Source organism: Narcine bancroftii, chromosome 6, assembly GCF_036971445.1.
Source record: "Narcine bancroftii isolate sNarBan1 chromosome 6, sNarBan1.hap1, whole genome shotgun sequence".
Classification (NCBI taxonomy): domain Eukaryota; kingdom Metazoa; phylum Chordata; class Chondrichthyes; order Torpediniformes; family Narcinidae; genus Narcine; species Narcine bancroftii.
In genome coordinates, this window is record NC_091474.1 from 94919215 (window position 1) to 94928692 (window position 9478).

Below are 9478 nucleotides of genomic sequence, written 5' to 3' on the forward strand. Positions count from 1 at the left end.
TCAAGGTTCGTTTTCTTCAATCTCCAAACCGGCTCTCAGGGTGATCACGACTGAAGGTCTTTCCTAGCGCAACTGGAAATTAATAAAGTTTAAGGATTTGAAATGCCTCCATGCAACTTGCAGAACTGGAGCGGGCAATCCACGTTTGAAATTTTAAATAGAAAGTGCTACATTTGGACACTTAAAATCCAAGCCAACGTTTCAAATTTGACTTCTCAAAACGCATTTGTTTAAAGAGCTACAGTCTGGCAGCCAGTGACAACCTCGGAAAGTCGACATGTTGAAGACTGAAGTGAAGCCATTTGAATTGTGATTGACGTGTGACAACTTGTGCGACAGTCAAAGGAATTTTACTTTGCAATTTGGCAAATGGAGATGGTGAGGACTTGAATTGTGAACATTTGACGTGACAGATTAAGTTGAAATTCAACTGCTGGAAAGGTAGCAGGTTTTAATGAGCAAGTTTTGAGTGTGACAAAGTAATGTGTAATGATTTAAACAGGTTGAAATGTAACGGTTTGAAGTGACTTGGAGAAGGAATGTTTGGAATGGAAGGGTGAGGCTTTTAAAATTTGAGAATTTAAAAGTTGTATGTCAAAGCAGAATGAAATGAAGTTTCATCTTGTAAAGTTGTGGCCATCGAAAGAGTAATGGATCCAAAGACGGATGTGCCTGTTGAGAAGACTGAAGGTTTGCGGTGTATCTGGTCTGATTGACATGACAGATTAGACTGCAGAGGCAAGGAGTGTTCATTTAACCTGTAGCCACTTGAGGAGCAAAGTGCCCAATGATCTGGATCGTTCTGGTTTGATATGTAATAATATCAGATGTGGTAAATTTGAATGATTTAGTGCTTTATGATTTGATCCACTTGAAAGAAAAGGCAAAAAAAGAAAGATTTCAGTTATGGTTTTTAGACTGCAGGCGTGTAACAGCGCAATCCATGAATTTTGTTGCTACACGGGCAGTCTAAAAAGGAATGTGCAGGAAATGTTTGGAGGAAGCCTGGGGTGTAAATTATACCCGAAACGTTCGTTGATGGTCATCCACTCAACTGCATGTCCAACCACTGGGACTGTTGCACTCAGGGACTTGCAGTCTCAAAAAGACGCCCAGTGTGAACAGCACACAGGCAGTAATTATGTTCATTTTTTTCACCGATTATCCCGACTTTGCAGTCTAAAAACATTAATGTTTGAGAAAATTGACAATCTAGAGTGCTCCCAAATAGTCCACAACACCCAAGTTGTCATACTCTACTGCAGCGGCCTTGTATAGTTTGACTTTCAGATTAAGTTTGCCACATTATACCCAATGAACAAGAAGGGTTCTTCTGCAAGCAATCTAAGCAGTTATCACTAACCTTCATACAGCCATGTAAAGAGCACAATTTACAGAGTATAGATTGAAACAAACAAATCAGAGTATCAAGCAAGGCAACATGATCGCACTCCTGTGGGGTTCATTCAAGAACCTGATGTCTGCAGGGAAGAATCTGTCTTTAAGCCTGATGGCGCATGCTTTTTCACTCTTACACAGGAAGGTTGTAACGTCCCATGTCATGTCAAGGCTCAAATCAAGGGAAAGAGGGCAAGGAAGGGGCATCAGTTGGGGTGCATCTGGAGTGCATTGAGGTTGAAGGTCGAGTCATGATAACCTCCTGGTGAGGAGATGGGTCAGAGGTACATTTGAATTGAGGCACTTCGGTGGGGGAGTGTGGTGCGCTGTCGGTCAGAAGCAAACACACAAAACCAAAAGACTGTACAACAGGCTTTATTTGATGTAAAACTTCACAGAGCCAGCTGTGAGAGTGTGCTGCTGTTTGCTGTGAGCTCTGAGAGTGTGACCTCGAAGGGCTGGCACAGACTTGTATCCTGGAGGATGAATGACACCTGACCAGGTGGAGCTTGGTCCATTCAGGTCGGCTGATTGACAGCTGGCCAGGTGTCGTCTTGTCCTCATGCTGTTCTGTAGGTACAGAGGTTTCCCCCTGCAGTAGGCCAGTGGTATACCACCACAGGGAGTCTCAGAATTAGTGAAGGCAGCTGGAGAGATCCAAGGAGATACTGCCACAAGGGGAGAGTGGCTGATGCACGGAACCACAAACGAGCAGATATTCAGCTCTGAAGTTTGTCATGGGCAGTGGATGGTGAGCAGATGTGGCTTTGCTTGTGCTGCAAATTGAGGTGAAGGCACCACCATGGACCATGGTTAGATGGATGAAAATTACTGAGCAGTTGGCACAGCGGTGAAGAGCGACCCAGCGGTGAGCAGTGACATCTCAGTGAATAGTATCACTGTGATACAAGAACAAGAAAACCAGGAATGAAAATTGTTGGGTTCACACTGGATGTGAAGAATCACCAATGTTCCTTTTGGAAGAATTCTCAGATGTGGCAGTACAGACATTACTGCCCAACAATGAATCAAACCCAGGGAACCTTTGAGTAAGAACTGCTCTTGTTTGCAGTGATAATTTGGTGAGTGATGTTTGAAGTGAAAATGGGTGAATGATGGGTTTCAATGTAAGAATCGGAAAGTGTGACTTTCTGAAATATAATAATCGAAGTGTGGGAACTGACTGAGACTACCAGAGGAAAGGTAGCAGACAGAAGGCCGTTTTATTGAGTATAAAAATGCAGCTGTAAGGCCGGAGATTCCCCACCCTCACGGCACTGACCCTCACGGCAGCTTCAAGCGCTGACTCCGATCCTTCTAGGGGGTAGTTCCAGCATTCCACCTTGCTTCACAGATGACACCATCAGCCTGCGACCCAGGACGTAGTTGAGATGAGACCCGCACGGACGCTCCCCCTTGTAGGAGGAGGTGCCCAGGAGTAAAAGGAGGAAGATGCTGTCGGGAAGGGGTCGATCACTTTAGGTAGGTCTGGGTGGATCAGAAGGAGAAGGAGTTTTTGTCATGTGTACTGAAATACAGTAAAAAAAAATCTTTATTTTGCTTGCTTTTGAGGCAAATCAGTCATATACATAGCCCAAAAATAAAAACAGAAGTGCTGGGGTTAGGGTTACAAAGAAAAGTAGAGTCAAACAGTGCAAGGGCAATGCCATTTACTCATGGGAGGTCCATTCGGGAGTCTGGTAACAGCAGGAAAGAAGCTGCCCGTGAATCTGGCGGTGTGCGTGTATCTTCTGTTCGTTGGGAGGGGAGAGAAGAGGGTGTGATCAAGATGAGAAAGCTGGCAGCTTTCGCGAGACAAGAAAAACTGTATCAGCAGAGGTGAAGTTGACTTGTGTGATGGCCTGAACTTCCTTCACAACTCGCTGCAGTTTTTTTCTCAGCAGAGCAGATCCTGTATCAAGCTGTGATGAATCTGGGCTGGGCTGTATATATAAAAATTATTCAGGGACATGTTATATATCCTTGGCCTCTGAGGAAAATGAGTCACTGGGGTGCTTTCTTGGAGAGGTTGTTGTTGATGTTAAATTCCTAGAAACTTAAAGCCCTCCATCACCAATTTGTCAGCACCATTAACCCAACAAAGCCTATTCTTCACCCACCTCCCCATTCCTGTTTCCTGAAGACAATGATCTCTTTCTTAGTTTTGCTCACACTGAGTTAGACATTGTTGGCCCAACACCATGACATTAGACTCTCTATCTTTTTCCCATACTCCGTATAGATGGCACATAGTGGTGAGCGTAAAGCTGTTGCAACGCCAGATATCAGGACTAGGGTTCGAATCCCACACTCCCTGTACGTTCTCTGCATGTCTGCGTGGGTTTACCCCGGGAGCTTTGATCTCTTCAAACCCTTCAAAACGTACTGGGGGATGTAGGTCAATTGGGTGGCACAGGCTCTTGGGCCGAAAGGACCTCTGTGCCTATATTTAAATATCTCTGTTGTTCAATAACTGACTTGCAACAGTGCTGTCATTTGTAAATTTACAGATGGAGTTGGAGCAGTATTTGACCTCACAGTCAGGTGTGGCCAGAATATCTCAAGGTAAAGCCGTGTATTCTACCCGAACGCGGCTGTCAGGAGGCCACCTGAAAGCACAAAACTCGGCCCCCAAGGAGGACTCACCCAACCACCCTCGGGGAGGGATAATCTCTGCATCCGGGGCACCTGAAAGCAGCAGCCTAAAAGCAGCTGCTAGGGGGTGGGCTGATGTCAATCAGCCAGCGACCCAATTCCCCGCACCTGACAGCCCCTTTCCCCGCTTCCCCAGCCCTGACAGCAGGTGGGACTACGGCCACCATCGATAGGTGCTGGCGTTCACTCCGAGGTGCCTCTCCTGCTGCCGGCCACTTTCAGGTGCCAGAACAGTGCCTTCAGCGCTGCCACCTGAACGTCGATTCGAATACATTTGCAGCCGCTTCTGCAGGTGCATTCTCTGAGCAATTACACCTGAAAGTGGCTAAGATTAGATTAGATTCAACTTTATTGTCATTGTGCCAGTAAAATACAAAGAGATACAATTAGCATTCAACCAGCAGTTTAAAAAGTCCTATATACAAATAACTACGTGAGAATAAAAACAAGTGCATTCCGCAAGCAAACAATTCTAAAAGTACTGACAGTTCAATGTGAGTGGAGTATCACTCAGTGCTGGGATTTAGGGTTCAACAGGGTCACAGTCTCGAGTTGGGGGGGTGGGGAAAGCTCTTCTTAACCCTGATGGTCTGCTGGTCAATTGTATGGTATGGGGTTGAGTCAAAGGCATTAATGTTAAGGATTAATGTGAAGGAGGTTGTTGTTGCCCATACTCACTGATTGTGCTCTGCAGGTCAGGGACCTGGAGCTGGGCCATAGACTGGGTGTTCGAAGACAGGTTTCACTTGGAAATACGGTGTTTAAGAGACAGAGATAGCGGAGGTAACCTGGAGAATTCAATGGCTCCCCCAGGCAGATGGCTCCTGTGCAGTTCGACACAAAAATAACTCCAAGTGCAACATCAGACTGGGTGAAGGTTACATACCATTCCAGAGATTCAAAAACCATCAAAAGTTTTTAATCGAGTCACTCAACATCTGGGAAGAGAGATACAAAGCGAATATTCCAGGTGATAATATGTGTTGTTATATTTTAAATAAATCTGTTTGATATATGAATTACTTAAGTGTGATTATTGCAAAGTGACTGTTCCCTTTGCAAAGACAATTGCAGTTGTTGGAAATGTATCCTTGAGGTTGCTTGAATTTTGATTATCTCTGATTATGGAACTGCAGTCGCTTGAAGTGCAAAGATTTGAAATCTCTCAGCTAGAAGTTTAATGATATGGCATGCAATGATCTTAATTAAATCTTTTATTGTGTTGATATGAAGTATGACTGTTTTGAAGCTTAACAGCTTATTAAAACAATTCTTGTTTGAAGTGCAATTTGGTCCCAGTTTGGAGTGTGATGTTGCAGAATCTGTAAATATATCTTGTAACTGCCCTGGGCATTTGATTGATCTATGATCAGGGACCCTCCCTGTCACTCTGGACCACCTAACCTTCTAGCTTTAATTGAATTTTTGTACCCCCAACAAGCACAAAGTAGATAACTTCACATTTGCCTGCCAGATTTTTTTCAGATTTGCTTAATCTGTTAACAGTCTTTATAATTTAATGCTTCCATCTGCACTGCTTATAAAGCCAACTATTCTGTGTCCAAAAATGACTGGCAGTCACATCATACGAGTCATGCAGATGTGTGGTCCCAAGACAGGATATACCAGAAGTTTCACCCAAAGAACCGGAGGACTTGCCAAACCAACACCAGGTTCAGACCCTTAGAACTCTGTCAGTTCCTGGACCAGGTCAGTAACTTCCCTTCAGTTTCATGACTGTCACCTTTAGCTCACAGCATTTTGAGGGAATTTATTATATAATTAACATCCATTGGGATTCTCTGTCATTTATTTCACTCTTCATTATTTCAGTTTAAGCCAATTACTGCAAACCCCTTATATTGCAAGTGTCATCCACATCAAAGGAAGGGGTAGCCACAGGAACCCGCATGGGCCCCAGAGGCTCTGATGGCTATGTGGAGCAATCCATGCTACAAGCCCACACGGGCAAGGCTCTTCAACTCTTTCTCCACTACATTGGTGTTGCCTCATGCGCCCATGATGAGCTCGCCAACTTTATCCACTTTGCTGCTGACCTCAAACTCACTTGGTCCACCTCCAGCAATTCTCTCCCCTTTCTCAATCTCTCCATCTTGGGAGCCAAACTCTCAACAGACATTTTCTGCCATCCCACCAACTCCCAGAGTTACCTCTTCACACCCTGTCCTCTGGAAGGATTCCATTCCTTTCTCACAATTCCTCCATATTACCATTACGCCATGTGACCAACACCCCTGAGCGTAAAGCCTTCCAAAACGTAGTGGGCACAGGCCCAGGACATCACAAGCAGAACCCTCCCCACTATCGAGAACATCTACGGGGAACGCTGCCATCTGAGGGCAGCAGCAATCATCAAGGATCCACACCACCCAGTACACGCCCTGTTCTCGCTGCTGCCATCAGGAAAGAGGTACCCCTGCCGCAAGACTCACATTAGCAGGTTTAGGAACAGCTGCTACCCCTCCACCATCAGACCCCTCAACAACAAACTCATGTAAGGACTCTCACTTTGTGCACTTTATTGATTTTCATTTTTATTCTCTCTGTATTGCAGTTTGTTTACATTAATTATCACAGTTCTTTTATTTGTCTACCTGTATACGCTGCGTCGTTTATTTTTGAAACAGTGGGAATTCTGCCTCACCCACAGGAAAAAGGAATGTCAGGGTTGCACGCGATGTCATGGCTGTACTCTGACAATACATCTGAAGTCGGGACCCACTACAATCGCAGGGTCAACAGACCTTTTCGTTTCACTAGTGCGAACATTTCTTGTTTAGAGATGAATCTGCTGCAGTGTTTATTTTCTGACCAATGACTTCACTGCATGTAGCTGGGATTACTGCACTTAAAATAAATTGTGGAATGCAAACCATACCTGCACTGTCAATTAAGTGGTTAATGATAGCAGAAAAATGATTAGAGAAATTTTACCATCTCTACTTAGCATATAAGCCCCAAGATGCAGGAAGCAGTGCATGATTCAACTGCTTACTCAGTTTAATAGCTGTGGACAGATGTTAGAAAAGCTCAATATCTAGGCTAACCTCTCTTTGATCCAAACACCAAAGCAGAACTTCAATGTAACACTCAAGAAAAATGTCCTGTCAGCGAGCTTGGATTTAAATTACTTCCTATTACGGAAAGGACACATGGCTTACAACGAGGCGCACCTGGAAATGAGGGACTAGCAAGCTTTCTGAAGATTGACAGATCTTTATCGAGTTGGTTTCTCGCAGGGCTTCTGCCGAATGAATGGGAAGTCCTGAATATGTCTGTGGAGAGACTGAGGGGTTTTTAACCCTGATGCATTAGTGTGGGAGGGGGGTGTGGAGTGGTTGAGACAATGAGAAGAGAGGCAGTGGACCCACCTGATGTTCGGCATTTAACCTGAGCTGATAAGGCTGTCATCAGGAAGGCCCCTCAGGAGAGCAGGCAGGGGCGTATTGACGCAAAATAGCAGGGGTGGGCAATGCGTCAAAAATAAACAGCGACAAGGAGGCCCTGTGAGAGTCGGCCTTGGTGGCCGCCATGCTGTATTTGGCATTGTATAAATGAGAGCGGGTGTGAGGATGAGGGAGGAGGATGAGTGGACTGAGCGTAGAAGAGGCCGTGTGTGTGTGTCCTGTGTGTCTGGGGTGGCAATGGCGCTAAATGAGGGGGGTCTTCCATTCAAGTGGCACCTCAGGCACATCACCGCCCCCCACCCCCTCAGGAGAGCAGAATTAGTGTTTCAGGCCTCCTGTCCCACTCTGTGCTCTTTATGCTGGCTTCTTTACTTCATTTGGCCACTCTCCATGAAGAGGCTTAAAATGGTGACTGCTGATTACTTTCCACAGATGCTCTCAGGCTTGCTGAGTTTCCCCTGTATTTGGGTGTACAGTAGAAGTCCTAAAATCCAGACCACTCAGGCATTAGGTCAGTTCAGGTTTTTGGATTCTGGATTCTCAGGCAGTACTTTTAAAATTCAAATTTTTGAAGAATAAAAAGATGAATAGGTAAATTTTAATTGTTTATTAAAGAAGCATTTTTTCATATAAAATACAAGGTACAAAAAAAAATAATCATTTATTCATTCATTTCTGCAACCACTCTGTATCTGTGGCACACGGACGCACACAAAAGCCCGCTAAATTTTAAAAGTTTGAGCGTTTTCCAGAAGTCGGATGATCCAAATTTCTGGCATCTGGATTTTTGGACTTTAACCGTATTGGACCAGTTCTCCAGTATCTGCTGACTTCTTGTTCACCTCTGTGCAGAGCTCAGAAGTACAGGAGAAAATCAGCGGGTCATGCAGCGTCTATCAGCTTCAAAGGAGTGTATTCAACATTTCAGGCCTGAGCCCTTCTTCAAGGTGCGGGCAAAAAGCAGGCAGGCACTTGACTAAAAGGTGAGGGGTTGAGAGGCGGGAGAAAGTGGCAGGGAGAGGAGCCCAAGCCCATAGGTGGAAGGGCAGTAATGGGGGGTGGGGGTAGTTCTCTGAATAGAGAGGGAAAAAAGACTGAGGGTTAGGGAAAGAGAGAGACCGGGGAGGGCTCAAACAAAAACCAGAGAAGTCGATGTTAATGCCACCAGGTTGGAGAAGGCCCAGAGAAAATATCAGGTGTTGATCCTCCAATTTGCAGGCAGCTTTGGTTTGGAAGTTCAAGAGGCCACAGATGGGTCTGATGCTGTGGGCATAGAATTGAAATGGTTGGTGACTGGGATGTCCCCATTATCACAGTAATTAACGAGGCTACCTCCCAGTTTGTGTCCCGTCTCCCCAAAGTAGGCAAGCACAACGGGAGCTCCGGCTGCAGGAGATTGGAATTTGGCAATAATTTGTGGATGGGCAAAAAGATAAGTTTAGATTGGTGGACACAAAGGCCTGTTTCTGCGCTGTATAGCTAAAGGCCTGTCTCACAAATTGTCGGTTGTTTTCCCCCTCACCATTGGGACCAGCTCACAAAGTCACTGTGCTTCGCATTGTGGCAGCTGGTGCTCAGTCCACGGGGTTCAGAGGCGGGTGAGCAAGGCTAAACTGGAAACTCTTGGAGGCTCTTTGCCCACATGGCACTGCTCAGGGCTCATCAGGGAGTTCCGGTTGAACGGGCCCTCATTCTGCAGGGGCAGAGGTAGAGTCCTGTGCGATCTCTGGGGAAGGAGGCAGTGGAAAGAAAAAGGTTGAGAACCACTGTTTTAATCATACCTCATTGACTCGTTATGTGCACGGTTTCCAAAGACAGTGGGCTAAAGACAATTGAGAACCGCTGGGCTGATGTATTCATTGAAAAACTCAGACTTTGAAAACCAGATGCACCCTAGTAAACTGTGGCAATGGTCCTTTGTGCGGAGATGGAGCAGTTTAACCAAAGATGGATGCAAAAAAATTCTTGCTTGCTGTAGCTAAACATAAAGGGCTCAG

General features: G+C 45.4%; 1 long non-coding RNA gene across 1 annotated transcript in view; it reads left to right on the forward strand.

The window, feature by feature from the left end:
- Positions 1-5719, forward strand: part of LOC138737567 (uncharacterized) — a 25845-nt gene extending 20126 nt beyond the window's left edge. The window contains exons 2-3 of the long non-coding RNA XR_011341025.1: positions 4748-5023; positions 5632-5719. This is a non-coding gene — a long non-coding RNA (uncharacterized lncRNA). The remainder of the gene's footprint in view (positions 1-4747; positions 5024-5631) is intronic.
- The last annotated feature ends 3759 nt before the right edge of the window (positions 5720-9478 follow it).